Source organism: Mirounga angustirostris, unplaced genomic scaffold, assembly GCF_029215605.1.
Source record: "Mirounga angustirostris isolate CCGP_5_RB_7025 unplaced genomic scaffold, mMirAng1.0.hap1 SCAF_97, whole genome shotgun sequence".
Lineage (NCBI taxonomy): Eukaryota > Metazoa > Chordata > Mammalia > Carnivora > Phocidae > Mirounga > Mirounga angustirostris.
Window position 1 is genome coordinate 157,664 of NW_026991805.1, and position 20,903 is coordinate 178,566.

Below are 20,903 nucleotides of genomic sequence, written 5' to 3' on the forward strand. Positions count from 1 at the left end.
TGGGTGGGCGGAGGCGGCGGCTTCGCAGGGAGGGAAAGGGGGAGGGCGGCGAGGACCGCCCGCGGGCTTGGGGCGGGGGGAGCGCGGGCGGGACGGCACCCCGTCTCGGCAGGCGTGCCCTCCCAAGGTCCTGCGCCTCGGGGCCTCATCCCCGGAGCCCCTAGCCATTCCCTTGGGCCGCCCCGAGTGCACAAGCGCACCGGGCAACCGGCCCCACCTTAGGCCTGGGCCCGCCTCCACCTTCTCCCCACCCGCCCTGGGCTGCGCTCCCGCGCGCGCGGGCATTCCCTTCCTTCCCGCGGAACACCGTCCCTCTGCCCCCAGGCCGGGGGTCCTCGCTCCGTGTGGGCAGGACACAAGATGGCCGACCGCCCGGGGCCTCCCCCGTTGGCACCCGGGACCACCCGTTGGCCCCCGACTCCGTGCTCAGTGTCCCCGCAACAGCGAAGCGCACAGCGAGGCTCGCTCGCTCGGCAAGACGGCGGGAGGGGGCGGCCCTGCACCACGCCCCAAAGCGGCCCCCCAAATAAAGGACGAGAGCAGAGGAGGAATCGCCCGCACGCCCCCAGGCCCAGAGTGGGTCCTGGGCGGGAACGGGAGCAGGGCGGGTCTCCTGAGGCCTTGGCTGCGCGACCTCGGCCCCGGGGGGCTCCTCGGTGCCCAGAGCCCACCCAAGCACGACCACCCTCCCGAGGAGGGCTAGCTGCCTAGCCAACACAGTCTCTTCCTCTGTGTGTGTGTGTGTGTGTGTGTGTGGTGTGTGTGTGTGGTGTGTGTGGTGTGTGTGTGGTGTGTGTGTCTGTTTCTGGGGTGTGCCCCTGTGTCTCCGTCCCTGTCCGCATCCAGGTCAGGGTCCGCGTCTGTCTGTCTTGGGGCCAGAGCGGGGGTGTGTGTTGGATACTCTGTCTGTGTTCTCCCTCTCTGTCCCTCTCTTCCTCTCTGTCTACATCTCCGTCCGTCCGTCCGTCCGTGTCTCTGTCTTTCCCCGTGGGTCTGTGCGTCTGTCTATGCCAGCCGGCTTCCGGTGTCCCTCAGTCGGGTCCTCTTGTCGGTGGGTGGGCAGGGGAAGGGTGGCGGAGGAAGGGCGACGGGGTTGGGCTGATGAGGAGGGTCCCTGGGGGCGCCGGTGGCTCCGGGTTGGCTTGGAGCCAGGCGGGGTGGAGAGGCAGAAAGGCCTGGTGGCCGGCCTGGCTTGGCCTAGGGCGACGGGTGGGACGCTGGGGGTGGGGGGCGCGGAAAACACCTCAGGGGCCGCGCCCACCGCGCCCCGCCCCGACGCTTCCCTTTGCCATGCCGGTAGCCAGGAGGCGGTGGGGCGGCGGCGGCCCCCGGGACTGGAGAGTCCCCGGCAGGGAGAGCGCCCGGACTTCCACGACTGCGGGGCACCGGAGGGGCCACGTCCCCTGGGCGGCTGGCAGGCAGGCAGGTGCAAGGCGCAGGGCAGGCGGGGTTCGGGTGAGGGCTGAGGAGGGGCACGGCTGGGCCCGGGAGGCGCAGAGCAGGCTCTTAGGGCGGCCAGCGGCAGCCGCACACGTCTACGGCCATACCACCCTGAACGCGCCCGATCTCGTCTGATCTCGGAAGCTAAGCAGGGTCGGGCCTGGTTAGTACTTGGATGGGAGACCGCCTGGGAATACCGGGTGCTGTAGGCTTTTTTCTTTGCCTTTTCTTTCCCCTTGGGCCACCCTTCCCATACCTTTACCGCCACAGCACCCCGCCCCCTTGCCCAACTAGGCTTCCTCCAAACGCCCCGTGCCCCCCTGGCCCCTCGCCAGCCGCGCACCGCACCGCGAGTCCCTGGCTCGCAGCAGGTGCCCCCTGCAGGGGCAGGCGTCTTCCAGCCAGCCCTTGGGCCTCCAAGCCACCACGCCCACGCACACCGGATCCAGAGGGGTGGGCTGGGGGTCGATGGGGGCGGGCGGGGTGGGCGAAGGCGACGCCTTCGGAGGGAGGGAACGCGGGAGGGCGACGATGACCCTGGCACCGATGGGCCGGGGCCAGCGCGGGCCGGACGGCACCCGCTCTGGGCAGGCGTGTCCTCCCATGGTCCTGCGCCTCGGGCCCTCATCCCCACATCCCCTAGCCATTCCATCGGGCCGCCCGGAGCGCACGACCGCACTGGGCAACTGGCCCCACCTTAGGCCTGGGCCCGCCTCCACCTTGTCCCCAGCAGCCCTGGGGTGCGCTCCCACCCGCGGGCATTCCCTTCCTTCCCTTGGAACACCGTCCCTTTGCCCCCGTGCCGGGGGTCCCCGCTCCGGGTGGGCAGGACACAAGATGGCCGGTCGCCCGGGGCCTCCCCCCTTGGCGCCCGGGACCACCCGCTGGCACCAGAATCCGTGCTTAGTCTCCCTGCAACAGCGAAGCGAAGACCGAGGCTCGCTCGCTCAGCAAGATGGGGAGAGGGGGACGCCCTGCACCTCGCCCCAAAGCAGCCCCCCATATAAAGGACGACAGCAGAGGAGGAATCGCCCACATGCCCCGAGGACCAGAGTGGGTCCAGGGCGGGAACGGGAGCAGAGCGGGTCTCGTGACGCCTTGGCTGCGCATCTCGGCCCCGAGGGGCTCCTCGGTGCCCAGAGCCCACCCAAGCACGACCACCCTCCCGAGGGCTAGCTGCCTAGCCAACACAGTCTCCTCCTGTTTGTGTGTGGGGGGGGGGGGATGGGTGGGGGGGTGGGTGGGGGTGTGGGGGTGTGGGGGTGTGTGGGGTGTGTGGGGTGTGGGGTGTGGGGTGGGGGGTGTGTGTCTGTTTCTGTGGTGTGCCCCTGTGTCTCCGTCCCTGTCCGCATCCAGGTCAGGGTCCGCGTCTGTCTGTCTTGGGGCCAGAGCGGGGGCGTGTGTTGGATACTCTGTCTGTGTCTCCCTCTCTGTCTCTCTCTTCCTCTCTGTCTACATCTCCGTCCGTCCGTGTCTCTGTCTTTCCCCGTGGGTCTGTGCGTCTGTCTATGCCAGCCGGCTTCTGGTGTCCCTCAGTCGGGTCCTCTTGTCGGTGGGTGGGCAGGGGAAGGGTGGCGGAGGAAGGGCGACGGGGTTGGGCTGATGAGGAGGGTCCCTGGGGGCGCCGGTGGCTCCGGGTTGGCTTGGAACCAGGCCGGGGTGGAGAGGCGGAAGGGCCTGGTGGCGGGCCTGGCTTGCCCTAAGGGCGGCGGGTGGGGCGCCGGGGGTGGGGGGGCGCGGAGAACAGCGCGCGGGCCACGCCCCCCGCGCCCCGACGCTCCCCTTGGCCCTCTCGGGAGCCAGGCGGCGGCCCCCGGGTCTGGAGAGTATCGGGCCGTGAGAGCGCTCGGTGTTCCGCGACTGCGGGGCGCTGGAGGCGCCACGTCCTCTGGGCGGTTTGGCAGGCAGGCAGGTGCAAGGCACAGGGCAGGCGTGGGGCGGTTGGGGGCTGAGGAGGGGCACGGCTGCGGCCCGGAGGCGCAGAGCAGGCTCTTAGGGCGGCCAGCGGCAGCGGCACACGTCTACGGCCATACCACCCTGAACGCGCCCGATCTCGTCTGATCTCGGAAGCTAAGCAGGGTCGGGCCTGGTTAGTACTTGGATGGGAGACCGCCTGGGAATACCGGGTGCTGTAGGCTTTTTTTCTTTGCCTTTTCTTTCCCCTTCGGCCTCCCTTCCTCTCCCTTCGCCGCCACAGTCCCCCCCCCCGCCCCGCCCCCTCCGCCCCTTGCCCAACAAGGCCTCCTGCAAACGCCCGGTGCCCCCCTGGCCCCTCGCCAGCCGCGCACCGCACCGAGGGTCCCTGTCTCGCAGCTTGTGCCCGCTGCACCGGCAGGCAGCCCCCAGCCCTTCCACCTCACAGCCACCACGCCCACGCACACCCGATCCAGAGGGGCGGGCTGGGGGAGGTGGGGGCGGGCTGGGTGGGCGGAGGCGGCGGCTTCGCAGGGAGGGAAAGGGGGAGGGCGGCGAGGACCGCCCGCGGGCTTGGGGCGGGGGGAGCGCGGGCGGGACGGCACCCCGTCTCGGCAGGCGTGCCCTCCCAAGGTCCTGCGCCTCGGGGCCTCATCCCCGGAGCCCCTAGCCATTCCCTTGGGCCGCCCCGAGTGCACAAGCGCACCGGGCAACCGGCCCCACCTTAGGCCTGGGCCCGCCTCCACCTTCTCCCCACCCGCCCTGGGCTGCGCTCCCGCGCGCGCGGGCATTCCCTTCCTTCCCGCGGAACACCGTCCCTCTGCCCCCAGGCCGGGGGTCCTCGCTCCGTGTGGGCAGGACACAAGATGGCCGACCGCCCGGGGCCTCCCCCGTTGGCACCCGGGACCACCCGTTGGCCCCCGACTCCGTGCTCAGTGTCCCCGCAACAGCGAAGCGCACAGCGAGGCTCGCTCGCTCGGCAAGACGGCGGGAGGGGGCGGCCCTGCACCACGCCCCAAAGCGGCCCCCCAAATAAAGGACGAGAGCAGAGGAGGAATCGCCCGCACGCCCCCAGGCCCAGAGTGGGTCCTGGGCGGGAACGGGAGCAGGGCGGGTCTCCTGAGGCCTTGGCTGCGCGACCTCGGCCCCGGGGGGCTCCTCGGTGCCCAGAGCCCACCCAAGCACGACCACCCTCCCGAGGAGGGCTAGCTGCCTAGCCAACACAGTCTCTTCCTCTGTGTGTGTGTGTGTGTGTGTGTGTGGTGTGTGTGTGTGGTGTGTGTGGTGTGTGTGTGGTGTGTGTGTCTGTTTCTGGGGTGTGCCCCTGTGTCTCCGTCCCTGTCCGCATCCAGGTCAGGGTCCGCGTCTGTCTGTCTTGGGGCCAGAGCGGGGGTGTGTGTTGGATACTCTGTCTGTGTTCTCCCTCTCTGTCCCTCTCTTCCTCTCTGTCTACATCTCCGTCCGTCCGTCCGTCCGTGTCTCTGTCTTTCCCCGTGGGTCTGTGCGTCTGTCTATGCCAGCCGGCTTCCGGTGTCCCTCAGTCGGGTCCTCTTGTCGGTGGGTGGGCAGGGGAAGGGTGGCGGAGGAAGGGCGACGGGGTTGGGCTGATGAGGAGGGTCCCTGGGGGCGCCGGTGGCTCCGGGTTGGCTTGGAGCCAGGCGGGGTGGAGAGGCAGAAAGGCCTGGTGGCCGGCCTGGCTTGGCCTAGGGCGACGGGTGGGACGCTGGGGGTGGGGGGCGCGGAAAACACCTCAGGGGCCGCGCCCACCGCGCCCCGCCCCGACGCTTCCCTTTGCCATGCCGGTAGCCAGGAGGCGGTGGGGCGGCGGCGGCCCCCGGGACTGGAGAGTCCCCGGCAGGGAGAGCGCCCGGACTTCCACGACTGCGGGGCACCGGAGGGGCCACGTCCCCTGGGCGGCTGGCAGGCAGGCAGGTGCAAGGCGCAGGGCAGGCGGGGTTCGGGTGAGGGCTGAGGAGGGGCACGGCTGGGCCCGGGAGGCGCAGAGCAGGCTCTTAGGGCGGCCAGCGGCAGCCGCACACGTCTACGGCCATACCACCCTGAACGCGCCCGATCTCGTCTGATCTCGGAAGCTAAGCAGGGTCGGGCCTGGTTAGTACTTGGATGGGAGACCGCCTGGGAATACCGGGTGCTGTAGGCTTTTTTCTTTGCCTTTTCTTTCCCCTTGGGCCACCCTTCCCATACCTTTACCGCCACAGCACCCCGCCCCCTTGCCCAACTAGGCTTCCTCCAAACGCCCCGTGCCCCCCTGGCCCCTCGCCAGCCGCGCACCGCACCGCGAGTCCCTGGCTCGCAGCAGGTGCCCCCTGCAGGGGCAGGCGTCTTCCAGCCAGCCCTTGGGCCTCCAAGCCACCACGCCCACGCACACCGGATCCAGAGGGGTGGGCTGGGGGTCGATGGGGGCGGGCGGGGTGGGCGAAGGCGACGCCTTCGGAGGGAGGGAACGCGGGAGGGCGACGATGACCCTGGCACCGATGGGCCGGGGCCAGCGCGGGCCGGACGGCACCCGCTCTGGGCAGGCGTGTCCTCCCATGGTCCTGCGCCTCGGGCCCTCATCCCCACATCCCCTAGCCATTCCATCGGGCCGCCCGGAGCGCACGACCGCACTGGGCAACTGGCCCCACCTTAGGCCTGGGCCCGCCTCCACCTTGTCCCCAGCAGCCCTGGGGTGCGCTCCCACCCGCGGGCATTCCCTTCCTTCCCTTGGAACACCGTCCCTTTGCCCCCGTGCCGGGGGTCCCCGCTCCGGGTGGGCAGGACACAAGATGGCCGGTCGCCCGGGGCCTCCCCCCTTGGCGCCCGGGACCACCCGCTGGCACCAGAATCCGTGCTTAGTCTCCCTGCAACAGCGAAGCGAAGACCGAGGCTCGCTCGCTCAGCAAGATGGGGAGAGGGGGACGCCCTGCACCTCGCCCCAAAGCAGCCCCCCATATAAAGGACGACAGCAGAGGAGGAATCGCCCACATGCCCCGAGGACCAGAGTGGGTCCAGGGCGGGAACGGGAGCAGAGCGGGTCTCGTGACGCCTTGGCTGCGCATCTCGGCCCCGAGGGGCTCCTCGGTGCCCAGAGCCCACCCAAGCACGACCACCCTCCCGAGGGCTAGCTGCCTAGCCAACACAGTCTCCTCCTGTTTGTGTGTGTGTGGGGGGGGGGATGGGTGGGGGGGTGGGTGGGGGTGTGGGGGTGTGGGGGTGTGTGGGGTGTGTGGGGTGTGGGGTGTGGGGTGGGGGGTGTGTGTCTGTTTCTGTGGTGTGCCCCTGTGTCTCCGTCCCTGTCCGCATCCAGGTCAGGGTCCGCGTCTGTCTGTCTTGGGGCCAGAGCGGGGGCGTGTGTTGGATACTCTGTCTGTGTCTCCCTCTCTGTCTCTGTCTTCCTCTCTGTCTACATCTCCGTCCGTCCGTGTCTCTGTCTTTCCCCGTGGGTCTGTGCGTCTGTCTATGCCAGCCGGCTTCTGGTGTCCCTCAGTCGGGTCCTCTTGTCGGTGGGTGGGCAGGGGAAGGGTGGCGGAGGAAGGGCGACGGGGTTGGGCTGATGAGGAGGGTCCCTGGGGGCGCCGGTGGCTCCGGGTTGGCTTGGAACCAGGCCGGGGTGGAGAGGCGGAAGGGCCTGGTGGCGGGCCTGGCTTGCCCTAAGGGCGGCGGGTGGGGCGCCGGGGGTGGGGGGGCGCGGAGAACAGCGCGCGGGCCACGCCCCCCGCGCCCCGACGCTCCCCTTGGCCCTCTCGGGAGCCAGGCGGCGGCCCCCGGGTCTGGAGAGTATCGGGCCGTGAGAGCGCTCGGTGTTCCGCGACTGCGGGGCGCTGGAGGCGCCACGTCCTCTGGGCGGTTTGGCAGGCAGGCAGGTGCAAGGCACAGGGCAGGCGTGGGGCGGTTGGGGGCTGAGGAGGGGCACGGCTGCGGCCCGGAGGCGCAGAGCAGGCTCTTAGGGCGGCCAGCGGCAGCGGCACACGTCTACGGCCATACCACCCTGAACGCGCCCGATCTCGTCTGATCTCGGAAGCTAAGCAGGGTCGGGCCTGGTTAGTACTTGGATGGGAGACCGCCTGGGAATACCGGGTGCTGTAGGCTTTTTTTCTTTGCCTTTTCTTTCCCCTTCGGCCTCCCTTCCTCTCCCTTCGCCGCCACAGTCCCCCCCCCCGCCCCGCCCCCTCCGCCCCTTGCCCAACAAGGCCTCCTGCAAACGCCCGGTGCCCCCCTGGCCCCTCGCCAGCCGCGCACCGCACCGAGGGTCCCTGTCTCGCAGCTTGTGCCCGCTGCACCGGCAGGCAGCCCCCAGCCCTTCCACCTCACAGCCACCACGCCCACGCACACCCGATCCAGAGGGGCGGGCTGGGGGAGGTGGGGGCGGGCTGGGTGGGCGGAGGCGGCGGCTTCGCAGGGAGGGAAAGGGGGAGGGCGGCGAGGACCGCCCGCGGGCTTGGGGCGGGGGGAGCGCGGGCGGGACGGCACCCCGTCTCGGCAGGCGTGCCCTCCCAAGGTCCTGCGCCTCGGGGCCTCATCCCCGGAGCCCCTAGCCATTCCCTTGGGCCGCCCCGAGTGCACAAGCGCACCGGGCAACCGGCCCCACCTTAGGCCTGGGCCCGCCTCCACCTTCTCCCCACCCGCCCTGGGCTGCGCTCCCGCGCGCGCGGGCATTCCCTTCCTTCCCGCGGAACACCGTCCCTCTGCCCCCAGGCCGGGGGTCCTCGCTCCGTGTGGGCAGGACACAAGATGGCCGACCGCCCGGGGCCTCCCCCGTTGGCACCCGGGACCACCCGTTGGCCCCCGACTCCGTGCTCAGTGTCCCCGCAACAGCGAAGCGCACAGCGAGGCTCGCTCGCTCGGCAAGACGGCGGGAGGGGGCGGCCCTGCACCACGCCCCAAAGCGGCCCCCCAAATAAAGGACGAGAGCAGAGGAGGAATCGCCCGCACGCCCCCAGGCCCAGAGTGGGTCCTGGGCGGGAACGGGAGCAGGGCGGGTCTCCTGAGGCCTTGGCTGCGCGACCTCGGCCCCGGGGGGCTCCTCGGTGCCCAGAGCCCACCCAAGCACGACCACCCTCCCGAGGAGGGCTAGCTGCCTAGCCAACACAGTCTCTTCCTCTGTGTGTGTGTGTGTGTGTGTGTGTGGTGTGTGTGTGGTGTGTGTGGTGTGTGTGTGGTGTGTGTGTCTGTTTCTGGGGTGTGCCCCTGTGTCTCCGTCCCTGTCCGCATCCAGGTCAGGGTCCGCGTCTGTCTGTCTTGGGGCCAGAGCGGGGGTGTGTGTTGGATACTCTGTCTGTGTTCTCCCTCTCTGTCCCTCTCTTCCTCTCTGTCTACATCTCCGTCCGTCCGTCCGTCCGTGTCTCTGTCTTTCCCCGTGGGTCTGTGCGTCTGTCTATGCCAGCCGGCTTCCGGTGTCCCTCAGTCGGGTCCTCTTGTCGGTGGGTGGGCAGGGGAAGGGTGGCGGAGGAAGGGCGACGGGGTTGGGCTGATGAGGAGGGTCCCTGGGGGCGCCGGTGGCTCCGGGTTGGCTTGGAGCCAGGCGGGGTGGAGAGGCAGAAAGGCCTGGTGGCCGGCCTGGCTTGGCCTAGGGCGACGGGTGGGACGCTGGGGGTGGGGGGCGCGGAAAACACCTCAGGGGCCGCGCCCACCGCGCCCCGCCCCGACGCTTCCCTTTGCCATGCCGGTAGCCAGGAGGCGGTGGGGCGGCGGCGGCCCCCGGGACTGGAGAGTCCCCGGCAGGGAGAGCGCCCGGACTTCCACGACTGCGGGGCACCGGAGGGGCCACGTCCCCTGGGCGGCTGGCAGGCAGGCAGGTGCAAGGCGCAGGGCAGGCGGGGTTCGGGTGAGGGCTGAGGAGGGGCACGGCTGGGCCCGGGAGGCGCAGAGCAGGCTCTTAGGGCGGCCAGCGGCAGCCGCACACGTCTACGGCCATACCACCCTGAACGCGCCCGATCTCGTCTGATCTCGGAAGCTAAGCAGGGTCGGGCCTGGTTAGTACTTGGATGGGAGACCGCCTGGGAATACCGGGTGCTGTAGGCTTTTTTCTTTGCCTTTTCTTTCCCCTTGGGCCACCCTTCCCATACCTTTACCGCCACAGCACCCCGCCCCCTTGCCCAACTAGGCTTCCTCCAAACGCCCCGTGCCCCCCTGGCCCCTCGCCAGCCGCGCACCGCACCGCGAGTCCCTGGCTCGCAGCAGGTGCCCCCTGCAGGGGCAGGCGTCTTCCAGCCAGCCCTTGGGCCTCCAAGCCACCACGCCCACGCACACCGGATCCAGAGGGGTGGGCTGGGGGTCGATGGGGGCGGGCGGGGTGGGCGAAGGCGACGCCTTCGGAGGGAGGGAACGCGGGAGGGCGACGATGACCCTGGCACCGATGGGCCGGGGCCAGCGCGGGCCGGACGGCACCCGCTCTGGGCAGGCGTGTCCTCCCATGGTCCTGCGCCTCGGGCCCTCATCCCCAGATCCCCTAGCCATTCCATCGGGCCGCCCGGAGCGCACGACCGCACTGGGCAACTGGCCCCACCTTAGGCCTGGGCCCGCCTCCACCTTGTCCCCAGCAGCCCTGGGGTGCGCTCCCACCCGCGGGCATTCCCTTCCTTCCCTTGGAACACCGTCCCTTTGCCCCCGTGCCGGGGGTCCCCGCTCCGGGTGGGCAGGACACAAGATGGCCGGTCGCCCGGGGCCTCCCCCCTTGGCGCCCGGGACCACCCGCTGGCACCAGAATCCGTGCTTAGTCTCCCTGCAACAGCGAAGCGAAGACCGAGGCTCGCTCGCTCAGCAAGATGGGGAGAGGGGGACGCCCTGCACCTCGCCCCAAAGCAGCCCCCCATATAAAGGACGACAGCAGAGGAGGAATCGCCCACATGCCCCGAGGACCAGAGTGGGTCCAGGGCGGGAACGGGAGCAGAGCGGGTCTCGTGACGCCTTGGCTGCGCATCTCGGCCCCGAGGGGCTCCTCGGTGCCCAGAGCCCACCCAAGCACGACCACCCTCCCGAGGGCTAGCTGCCTAGCCAACACAGTCTCCTCCTGTTTGTGTGTGTGGGGGGGCGGGGGGATGGGTGGGGGGGTGGGTGGGGGTGTGGGGGTGTGGGGGTGTGTGGGGTGTGTGGGGTGTGGGGTGTGGGGTGGGGGGTGTGTGTCTGTTTCTGTGGTGTGCCCCTGTGTCTCCGTCCCTGTCCGCATCCAGGTCAGGGTCCGCGTCTGTCTGTCTTGGGGCCAGAGCGGGGGCGTGTGTTGGATACTCTGTCTGTGTCTCCCTCTCTGTCTCTGTCTTCCTCTCTGTCTACATCTCCGTCCGTCCGTGTCTCTGTCTTTCCCCGTGGGTCTGTGCGTCTGTCTATGCCAGCCGGCTTCTGGTGTCCCTCAGTCGGGTCCTCTTGTCGGTGGGTGGGCAGGGGAAGGGTGGCGGAGGAAGGGCGACGGGGTTGGGCTGATGAGGAGGGTCCCTGGGGGCGCCGGTGGCTCCGGGTTGGCTTGGAACCAGGCCGGGGTGGAGAGGCGGAAGGGCCTGGTGGCGGGCCTGGCTTGCCCTAAGGGCGGCGGGTGGGGCGCCGGGGGTGGGGGGGCGCGGAGAACAGCGCGCGGGCCACGCCCCCCGCGCCCCGACGCTCCCCTTGGCCCTCTCGGGAGCCAGGCGGCGGCCCCCGGGTCTGGAGAGTATCGGGCCGTGAGAGCGCTCGGTGTTCCGCGACTGCGGGGCGCTGGAGGCGCCACGTCCTCTGGGCGGTTTGGCAGGCAGGCAGGTGCAAGGCACAGGGCAGGCGTGGGGCGGTTGGGGGCTGAGGAGGGGCACGGCTGCGGCCCGGAGGCGCAGAGCAGGCTCTTAGGGCGGCCAGCGGCAGCGGCACACGTCTACGGCCATACCACCCTGAACGCGCCCGATCTCGTCTGATCTCGGAAGCTAAGCAGGGTCGGGCCTGGTTAGTACTTGGATGGGAGACCGCCTGGGAATACCGGGTGCTGTAGGCTTTTTTTCTTTGCCTTTTCTTTCCCCTTCGGCCTCCCTTCCTCTCCCTTCGCCGCCACAGTCCCCCCCCCCCGCCCCGCCCCCTCCGCCCCTTGCCCAACAAGGCCTCCTGCAAACGCCCGGTGCCCCCCTGGCCCCTCGCCAGCCGCGCACCGCACCGAGGGTCCCTGTCTCGCAGCTTGTGCCCGCTGCACCGGCAGGCAGCCCCCAGCCCTTCCACCTCACAGCCACCACGCCCACGCACACCCGATCCAGAGGGGCGGGCTGGGGGAGGTGGGGGCGGGCTGGGTGGGCGGAGGCGGCGGCTTCGCAGGGAGGGAAAGGGGGAGGGCGGCGAGGACCGCCCGCGGGCTTGGGGCGGGGGGAGCGCGGGCGGGACGGCACCCCGTCTCGGCAGGCGTGCCCTCCCAAGGTCCTGCGCCTCGGGGCCTCATCCCCGGAGCCCCTAGCCATTCCCTTGGGCCGCCCCGAGTGCACAAGCGCACCGGGCAACCGGCCCCACCTTAGGCCTGGGCCCGCCTCCACCTTCTCCCCACCCGCCCTGGGCTGCGCTCCCGCGCGCGCGGGCATTCCCTTCCTTCCCGCGGAACACCGTCCCTCTGCCCCCAGGCCGGGGGTCCTCGCTCCGTGTGGGCAGGACACAAGATGGCCGACCGCCCGGGGCCTCCCCCGTTGGCACCCGGGACCACCCGTTGGCCCCCGACTCCGTGCTCAGTGTCCCCGCAACAGCGAAGCGCACAGCGAGGCTCGCTCGCTCGGCAAGACGGCGGGAGGGGGCGGCCCTGCACCACGCCCCAAAGCGGCCCCCCAAATAAAGGACGAGAGCAGAGGAGGAATCGCCCGCACGCCCCCAGGCCCAGAGTGGGTCCTGGGCGGGAACGGGAGCAGGGCGGGTCTCCTGAGGCCTTGGCTGCGCGACCTCGGCCCCGGGGGGCTCCTCGGTGCCCAGAGCCCACCCAAGCACGACCACCCTCCCGAGGAGGGCTAGCTGCCTAGCCAACACAGTCTCTTCCTCTGTGTGTGTGTGTGTGTGTGTGTGTGTGGTGTGTGTGTGGTGTGTGTGGTGTGTGTGTGGTGTGTGTGTCTGTTTCTGGGGTGTGCCCCTGTGTCTCCGTCCCTGTCCGCATCCAGGTCAGGGTCCGCGTCTGTCTGTCTTGGGGCCAGAGCGGGGGTGTGTGTTGGATACTCTGTCTGTGTTCTCCCTCTCTGTCCCTCTCTTCCTCTCTGTCTACATCTCCGTCCGTCCGTCCGTCCGTGTCTCTGTCTTTCCCCGTGGGTCTGTGCGTCTGTCTATGCCAGCCGGCTTCCGGTGTCCCTCAGTCGGGTCCTCTTGTCGGTGGGTGGGCAGGGGAAGGGTGGCGGAGGAAGGGCGACGGGGTTGGGCTGATGAGGAGGGTCCCTGGGGGCGCCGGTGGCTCCGGGTTGGCTTGGAGCCAGGCGGGGTGGAGAGGCAGAAAGGCCTGGTGGCCGGCCTGGCTTGGCCTAGGGCGACGGGTGGGACGCTGGGGGTGGGGGGCGCGGAAAACACCTCAGGGGCCGCGCCCACCGCGCCCCGCCCCGACGCTTCCCTTTGCCATGCCGGTAGCCAGGAGGCGGTGGGGCGGCGGCGGCCCCCGGGACTGGAGAGTCCCCGGCAGGGAGAGCGCCCGGACTTCCACGACTGCGGGGCACCGGAGGGGCCACGTCCCCTGGGCGGCTGGCAGGCAGGCAGGTGCAAGGCGCAGGGCAGGCGGGGTTCGGGTGAGGGCTGAGGAGGGGCACGGCTGGGCCCGGGAGGCGCAGAGCAGGCTCTTAGGGCGGCCAGCGGCAGCCGCACACGTCTACGGCCATACCACCCTGAACGCGCCCGATCTCGTCTGATCTCGGAAGCTAAGCAGGGTCGGGCCTGGTTAGTACTTGGATGGGAGACCGCCTGGGAATACCGGGTGCTGTAGGCTTTTTTCTTTGCCTTTTCTTTCCCCTTGGGCCACCCTTCCCATACCTTTACCGCCACAGCACCCCGCCCCCTTGCCCAACTAGGCTTCCTCCAAACGCCCCGTGCCCCCCTGGCCCCTCGCCAGCCGCGCACCGCACCGCGAGTCCCTGGCTCGCAGCAGGTGCCCCCTGCAGGGGCAGGCGTCTTCCAGCCAGCCCTTGGGCCTCCAAGCCACCACGCCCACGCACACCGGATCCAGAGGGGTGGGCTGGGGGTCGATGGGGGCGGGCGGGGTGGGCGAAGGCGACGCCTTCGGAGGGAGGGAACGCGGGAGGGCGACGATGACCCTGGCACCGATGGGCCGGGGCCAGCGCGGGCCGGACGGCACCCGCTCTGGGCAGGCGTGTCCTCCCATGGTCCTGCGCCTCGGGCCCTCATCCCCAGATCCCCTAGCCATTCCATCGGGCCGCCCGGAGCGCACGACCGCACTGGGCAACTGGCCCCACCTTAGGCCTGGGCCCGCCTCCACCTTGTCCCCAGCAGCCCTGGGGTGCGCTCCCACCCGCGGGCATTCCCTTCCTTCCCTTGGAACACCGTCCCTTTGCCCCCGTGCCGGGGGTCCCCGCTCCGGGTGGGCAGGACACAAGATGGCCGGTCGCCCGGGGCCTCCCCCCTTGGCGCCCGGGACCACCCGCTGGCACCAGAATCCGTGCTTAGTCTCCCTGCAACAGCGAAGCGAAGACCGAGGCTCGCTCGCTCAGCAAGATGGGGAGAGGGGGACGCCCTGCACCTCGCCCCAAAGCAGCCCCCCATATAAAGGACGACAGCAGAGGAGGAATCGCCCACATGCCCCGAGGACCAGAGTGGGTCCAGGGCGGGAACGGGAGCAGAGCGGGTCTCGTGACGCCTTGGCTGCGCATCTCGGCCCCGAGGGGCTCCTCGGTGCCCAGAGCCCACCCAAGCACGACCACCCTCCCGAGGGCTAGCTGCCTAGCCAACACAGTCTCCTCCTGTTTGTGTGTGTGGGGGGGCGGGGGGATGGGTGGGGGGGTGGGTGGGGGTGTGGGGGTGTGGGGGTGTGTGGGGTGTGTGGGGTGTGGGGTGTGGGGTGGGGGGTGTGTGTCTGTTTCTGTGGTGTGCCCCTGTGTCTCCGTCCCTGTCCGCATCCAGGTCAGGGTCCGCGTCTGTCTGTCTTGGGGCCAGAGCGGGGGCGTGTGTTGGATACTCTGTCTGTGTCTCCCTCTCTGTCTCTCTCTTCCTCTCTGTCTACATCTCCGTCCGTCCGTGTCTCTGTCTTTCCCCGTGGGTCTGTGCGTCTGTCTATGCCAGCCGGCTTCTGGTGTCCCTCAGTCGGGTCCTCTTGTCGGTGGGTGGGCAGGGGAAGGGTGGCGGAGGAAGGGCGACGGGGTTGGGCTGATGAGGAGGGTCCCTGGGGGCGCCGGTGGCTCCGGGTTGGCTTGGAACCAGGCCGGGGTGGAGAGGCGGAAGGGCCTGGTGGCGGGCCTGGCTTGCCCTAAGGGCGGCGGGTGGGGCGCCGGGGGTGGGGGGGCGCGGAGAACAGCGCGCGGGCCACGCCCCCCGCGCCCCGACGCTCCCCTTGGCCCTCTCGGGAGCCAGGCGGCGGCCCCCGGGTCTGGAGAGTATCGGGCCGTGAGAGCGCTCGGTGTTCCGCGACTGCGGGGCGCTGGAGGCGCCACGTCCTCTGGGCGGTTTGGCAGGCAGGCAGGTGCAAGGCACAGGGCAGGCGTGGGGCGGTTGGGGGCTGAGGAGGGGCACGGCTGCGGCCCGGAGGCGCAGAGCAGGCTCTTAGGGCGGCCAGCGGCAGCCGCACACGTCTACGGCCATACCACCCTGAACGCGCCCGATCTCGTCTGATCTCGGAAGCTAAGCAGGGTCGGGCCTGGTTAGTACTTGGATGGGAGACCGCCTGGGAATACCGGGTGCTGTAGGCTTTTTTTCTTTGCCTTTTCTTTCCCCTTCGGCCTCCCTTCCTCTCCCTTCGCCGCCACAGTCCCCCCCCCCCGCCCCGCCCCCTCCGCCCCTTGCCCAACAAGGCCTCCTGCAAACGCCCGGTGCCCCCCTGGCCCCTCGCCAGCCGCGCACCGCACCGAGGGTCCCTGTCTCGCAGCTTGTGCCCGCTGCACCGGCAGGCAGCCCCCAGCCCTTCCACCTCACAGCCACCACGCCCACGCACACCCGATCCAGAGGGGCGGGCTGGGGGAGGTGGGGGCGGGCTGGGTGGGCGGAGGCGGCGGCTTCGCAGGGAGGGAAAGGGGGAGGGCGGCGAGGACCGCCCGCGGGCTTGGGGCGGGGGGAGCGCGGGCGGGACGGCACCCCGTCTCGGCAGGCGTGCCCTCCCAAGGTCCTGCGCCTCGGGGCCTCATCCCCGGAGCCCCTAGCCATTCCCTTGGGCCGCCCCGAGTGCACAAGCGCACCGGGCAACCGGCCCCACCTTAGGCCTGGGCCCGCCTCCACCTTCTCCCCACCCGCCCTGGGCTGCGCTCCCGCGCGCGCGGGCATTCCCTTCCTTCCCGCGGAACACCGTCCCTCTGCCCCCAGGCCGGGGGTCCTCGCTCCGTGTGGGCAGGACACAAGATGGCCGACCGCCCGGGGCCTCCCCCGTTGGCACCCGGGACCACCCGTTGGCCCCCGACTCCGTGCTCAGTGTCCCCGCAACAGCGAAGCGCACAGCGAGGCTCGCTCGCTCGGCAAGACGGCGGGAGGGGGCGGCCCTGCACCACGCCCCAAAGCGGCCCCCCAAATAAAGGACGAGAGCAGAGGAGGAATCGCCCGCACGCCCCCAGGCCCAGAGTGGGTCCTGGGCGGGAACGGGAGCAGGGCGGGTCTCCTGAGGCCTTGGCTGCGCGACCTCGGCCCCGGGGGGCTCCTCGGTGCCCAGAGCCCACCCAAGCACGACCACCCTCCCGAGGAGGGCTAGCTGCCTAGCCAACACAGTCTCTTCCTCTGTGTGTGTGTGTGTGTGTGTGTGTGTGGTGTGTGTGTGGTGTGTGTGGTGTGTGTGTGGTGTGTGTGTCTGTTTCTGGGGTGTGCCCCTGTGTCTCCGTCCCTGTCCGCATCCAGGTCAGGGTCCGCGTCTGTCTGTCTTGGGGCCAGAGCGGGGGTGTGTGTTGGATACTCTGTCTGTGTTCTCCCTCTCTGTCCCTCTCTTCCTCTCTGTCTACATCTCCGTCCGTCCGTCCGTCCGTGTCTCTGTCTTTCCCCGTGGGTCTGTGCGTCTGTCTATGCCAGCCGGCTTCCGGTGTCCCTCAGTCGGGTCCTCTTGTCGGTGGGTGGGCAGGGGAAGGGTGGCGGAGGAAGGGCGACGGGGTTGGGCTGATGAGGAGGGTCCCTGGGGGCGCCGGTGGCTCCGGGTTGGCTTGGAGCCAGGCGGGGTGGAGAGGCAGAAAGGCCTGGTGGCCGGCCTGGCTTGGCCTAGGGCGACGGGTGGGACGCTGGGGGTGGGGGGCGCGGAAAACACCTCAGGGGCCGCGCCCACCGCGCCCCGCCCCGACGCTTCCCTTTGCCATGCCGGTAGCCAGGAGGCGGTGGGGCGGCGGCGGCCCCCGGGACTGGAGAGTCCCCGGCAGGGAGAGCGCCCGGACTTCCACGACTGCGGGGCACCGGAGGGGCCACGTCCCCTGGGCGGCTGGCAGGCAGGCAGGTGCAAGGCGCAGGGCAGGCGGGGTTCGGGTGAGGGCTGAGGAGGGGCACGGCTGGGCCCGGGAGGCGCAGAGCAGGCTCTTAGGGCGGCCAGCGGCAGCCGCACACGTCTACGGCCATACCACCCTGAACGCGCCCGATCTCGTCTGATCTCGGAAGCTAAGCAGGGTCGGGCCTGGTTAGTACTTGGATGGGAGACCGCCTGGGAATACCGGGTGCTGTAGGCTTTTTTCTTTGCCTTTTCTTTCCCCTTGGGCCACCCTTCCCATACCTTTACCGCCACAGCACCCCGCCCCCTTGCCCAACTAGGCTTCCTCCAAACGCCCCGTGCCCCCCTGGCCCCTCGCCAGCCGCGCACCGCACCGCGAGTCCCTGGCTCGCAGCAGGTGCCCCCTGCAGGGGCAGGCGTCTTCCAGCCAGCCCTTGGGCCTCCAAGCCACCACGCCCACGCACACCGGATCCAGAGGGGTGGGCTGGGGGTCGATGGGGGCGGGCGGGGTGGGCGAAGGCGACGCCTTCGGAGGGAGGGAACGCGGGAGGGCGACGATGACCCTGGCACCGATGGGCCGGGGCCAGCGCGGGCCGGACGGCACCCGCTCTGGGCAGGCGTGTCCTCCCATGGTCCTGCGCCTCGGGCCCTCATCCCCAGATCCCCTAGCCATTCCATCGGGCCGCCCGGAGCGCACGACCGCACTGGGCAACTGGCCCCACCTTAGGCCTGGGCCCGCCTCCACCTTGTCCCCAGCAGCCCTGGGGTGCGCTCCCACCCGCGGGCATTCCCTTCCTTCCCTTGGAACACCGTCCCTTTGCCCCCGTGCCGGGGGTCCCCGCTCCGGGTGGGCAGGACACAAGATGGCCGGTCGCCCGGGGCCTCCCCCCTTGGCGCCCGGGACCACCCGCTGGCACCAGAATCCGTGCTTAGTCTCCCTGCAACAGCGAAGCGAAGACCGAGGCTCGCTCGCTCAGCAAGATGGGGAGAGGGGGACGCCCTGCACCTCGCCCCAAAGCAGCCCCCCATATAAAGGACGACAGCAGAGGAGGAATCGCCCACATGCCCCGAGGACCAGAGTGGGTCCAGGGCGGGAACGGGAGCAGAGCGGGTCTCGTGACGCCTTGGCTGCGCATCTCGGCCCCGAGGGGCTCCTCGGTGCCCAGAGCCCACCCAAGCACGACCACCCTCCCGAGGGCTAGCTGCCTAGCCAACACAGTCTCCTCCTGTTTGTGTGTGTGTGTGGGGGGGGGATGGGTGGGGGGGTGGGTGGGGGTGTGGGGGTGTGGGGGTGTGTGGGGTGTGTGGGGTGTGGGGTGTGGGGTGGGGGGTGTGTGTCTGTTTCTGTGGTGTGCCCCTGTGTCTCCGTCCCTGTCCGCATCCAGGTCAGGGTCCGCGTCTGTCTGTCTTGGGGCCAGAGCGGGGGCGTGTGTTGGATACTCTGTCTGTGTCTCCCTCTCTGTCTCTCTCTTCCTCTCTGTCTACATCTCCGTCCGTCCGTGTCTCTGTCTTTCCCCGTGGGTCTGTGCGTCTGTCTATGCCAGCCGGCTTCTGGTGTCCCTCAGTCGGGTCCTCTTGTCGGTGGGTGGGCAGGGGAAGGGTGGCGGAGGAAGGGCGACGGGGTTGGGCTGATGAGGAGGGTCCCTGGGGGCGCCGGTGGCTCCGGGTTGGCTTGGAACCAGGCCGGGGTGGAGAGGCGGAAGGGCCTGGTGGCGGGCCTGGCTTGCCCTAAGGGCGGCGGGTGGGGCGCCGGGGGTGGGGGGGCGCGGAGAACAGCGCGCGGGCCACGCCCCCCGCGCCCCGACGCTCCCCTTGGCCCTCTCGGGAGCCAGGCGGCGGCCCCCGGGTCTGGAGAGTATCGGGCCGTGAGAGCGCTCGGTGTTCCGCGACTGCGGGGCGCTGGAGGCGCCACGTCCTCTGGGCGGTTTGGCAGGCAGGCAGGTGCAAGGCACAGGGCAGGCGTGGGGCGGTTGGGGGCTGAGGAGGGGCACGGCTGCGGCCCGGAGGCGCAGAGCAGGCTCTTAGGGCGGCCAGCGGCAGCCGCACACGTCTACGGCCATACCACCCTGAACGCGCCCGATCTCGTCTGATCTCGGAAGCTAAGCAGGGTCGGGCCTGGTTAGTACTTGGATGGGAGACCGCCTGGGAATACCGGGTGCTGTAGGCTTTTTTTCTTTGCCTTTTCTTTCCCCTTCGGCCTCCCTTCCTCTCCCTTCGCCGCCACAGTCCCCCCCCCCGCCCCGCCCCCTCCGCCCCTTGCCCAACAAGGCCTCCTGCAAACGCCCGGTGCCCCCCTGGCCCCTCGCCAGCCGCGCACCGCACCGAGGGTCCCTGTCTCGCAGCTTGTGCCCGCTGCACCGGCAGGCAGCCCCCAGCCCTTCCACCTCACAGCCACCACGCCCACGCACACCCGATCCAGAGGGGCGGGCTGGGGGAGGTGGGGGCGGGCTGGGTGGGCGGAGGCGGCGGCTTCGCAGGGAGGGAAAGGGGGAGGGCGGCGAGGACCGCCCGCGGGCTTGGGGCGGGGGGAGCGCGGGCGGGACGGCACCCCGTCTCGGCAGGCGTGCCCTCCCAAGGTCCTGCGCCTCGGGGCCTCATCCCCGGAGCCCCTAGCCATTCCCTTGGGCCGCCCCGAGTGCACAAGCGCACCGGGCAACCGGCCCCACCTTAGGCCTGGGCCCGCCTCCACCTTCTCCCCACCCGCCCTGGGCTGCGCTCCCGCGCGCGCGGGCATTCCCTTCCTTCCCGCGGAACACCGTCCCTCTGCCCCCAGGCCGGGGGTCCTCGCTCCGTGTGGGCAGGACACAAGATGGCCGACCGCCCGGGGCCTCCCCCGTTGGCACCCGGGACCACCCGTTGGCCCCCGACTCCGTGCTCAGTGTCCCCGCAACAGCGAAGCGCACAGCGAGGCTCGCTCGCTCGGCAAGACGGCGGGAGGGGGCGGCCCTGCACCACGCCCCAAAGCGGCCCCCCAAATAAAGGACGAGAGCAGAGGAGGAATCGCCCGCACGCCCCCAGGCCCAGAGTGGGTCCTGGGCGGGAACGGGAGCAGGGCGGGTCTCCTGAGGCCTTGGCTGCGCGACCTCGGCCCCGGGGGGCTCCTCGGTGCCCAGAGCCCACCCAAGCACGACCACCCTCCCGAGGAGGGCTAGCTGCCTAGCCAACACAGTCTCTTCCTCTGTGTGTGTGTGTGTGTGTGTGTGTGTGGTGTGTGTGTGGTGTGTGTGGTGTGTGTGTGGTGTGTGTGTCTGTTTCTGGGGTGTGCCCCTGTGTCTCCGTCCCTGTCCGCATCCAGGTCAGGGTCCGCGTCTGTCTGTCTTGGGGCCAGAGCGGGGGTGTGTGTTGGATACTCTGTCTGTGTTCTCCCTCTCTGTCCCTCTCTTCCTCTCTGTCTACATCTCCGTCCGTCCGTCCGTCCGTGTCTCTGTCTTTCCCCGTGGGTCTGTGCGTCTGTCTATGCCAGCCGGCTTCCGGTGTCCCTCAGTCGGGTCCTCTTGTCGGTGGGTGGGCAGGGGAAGGGTGGCGGAGGAAGGGCGACGGGGTTGGGCTGATGAGGAGGGTCCCTGGGGGCGCCGGTGGCTCCGGGTTGGCTTGGAGCCAGGCGGGGTGGAGAGGCAGAAAGGCCTGGTGGCCGGCCTGGCTTGGCCTAGGGCGACGGGTGGGACGCTGGGGGTGGGGGGCGCGGAAAACACCTCAGGGGCCGCGCCCACCGCGCCCCGCCCCGACGCTTCCCTTTGCCATGCCGGTAGCCAGGAGGCGGTGGGGCGGCGGCGGCCCCCGGGACTGGAGAGTCCCCGGCAGGGAGAGCGCCCGGACTTCCACGACTGCGGGGCACCGGAGGGGCCACGTCCCCTGGGCGGCTGGCAGGCAGGCAGGTGCAAGGCGCAGGGCAGGCGGGGTTCGGGTGAGGGCTGAGGAGGGGCACGGCTGGGCCCGGGAGGCGCAGAGCAGGCTCTTAGGGCGGCCAGCGGCAGCCGCACACGTCTACGGCCATACCACCCTGAACGCGCCCGATCTCGTCTGATCTCGGAAGCTAAGC

General features: G+C 70.6%; 10 non-coding genes across 10 annotated transcripts; all 10 read left to right on the forward strand.

The window, feature by feature from the left end:
* Window positions 1-1,533: 1,533 nt before the first annotated feature.
* Window positions 1,534-1,652, forward strand: LOC135363296 (5S ribosomal RNA). Its single transcript, XR_010408942.1, has one exon. It is a non-coding gene; the product is annotated as a 5S ribosomal RNA (ribosomal RNA).
* A 1,807-nt stretch (window positions 1,653-3,459) lies between these two features.
* Window positions 3,460-3,578, forward strand: LOC135363297 (5S ribosomal RNA). Its single transcript, XR_010408943.1, has one exon. It is a non-coding gene; the product is annotated as a 5S ribosomal RNA (ribosomal RNA).
* A 1,815-nt stretch (window positions 3,579-5,393) lies between these two features.
* LOC135363298 (5S ribosomal RNA) lies at window positions 5,394-5,512 on the forward strand. Its single transcript, XR_010408944.1, has one exon. It is a non-coding gene; the product is annotated as a 5S ribosomal RNA (ribosomal RNA).
* Window positions 5,513-7,321: 1,809 nt separating this feature from the next.
* Window positions 7,322-7,440, forward strand: LOC135363299 (5S ribosomal RNA). The gene has a single exon (XR_010408946.1). It is a non-coding gene; the product is annotated as a 5S ribosomal RNA (ribosomal RNA).
* Window positions 7,441-9,253: 1,813 nt separating this feature from the next.
* LOC135363301 (5S ribosomal RNA) lies at window positions 9,254-9,372 on the forward strand. Its single transcript, XR_010408948.1, has one exon. It is a non-coding gene; the product is annotated as a 5S ribosomal RNA (ribosomal RNA).
* Window positions 9,373-11,183: 1,811 nt separating this feature from the next.
* On the forward strand, window positions 11,184-11,302 carry LOC135363302 (5S ribosomal RNA). Its single transcript, XR_010408949.1, has one exon. It is a non-coding gene; the product is annotated as a 5S ribosomal RNA (ribosomal RNA).
* Window positions 11,303-13,118: 1,816 nt separating this feature from the next.
* On the forward strand, window positions 13,119-13,237 carry LOC135363303 (5S ribosomal RNA). Its single transcript, XR_010408950.1, has one exon. It is a non-coding gene; the product is annotated as a 5S ribosomal RNA (ribosomal RNA).
* Window positions 13,238-15,048: 1,811 nt separating this feature from the next.
* LOC135363304 (5S ribosomal RNA) lies at window positions 15,049-15,167 on the forward strand. Its single transcript, XR_010408951.1, has one exon. It is a non-coding gene; the product is annotated as a 5S ribosomal RNA (ribosomal RNA).
* Window positions 15,168-16,983: 1,816 nt separating this feature from the next.
* LOC135363305 (5S ribosomal RNA) lies at window positions 16,984-17,102 on the forward strand. The gene has a single exon (XR_010408952.1). It is a non-coding gene; the product is annotated as a 5S ribosomal RNA (ribosomal RNA).
* Window positions 17,103-18,912: 1,810 nt separating this feature from the next.
* Window positions 18,913-19,031, forward strand: LOC135363306 (5S ribosomal RNA). Its single transcript, XR_010408953.1, has one exon. It is a non-coding gene; the product is annotated as a 5S ribosomal RNA (ribosomal RNA).
* Window positions 19,032-20,903: the final 1,872 nt, after the last annotated feature.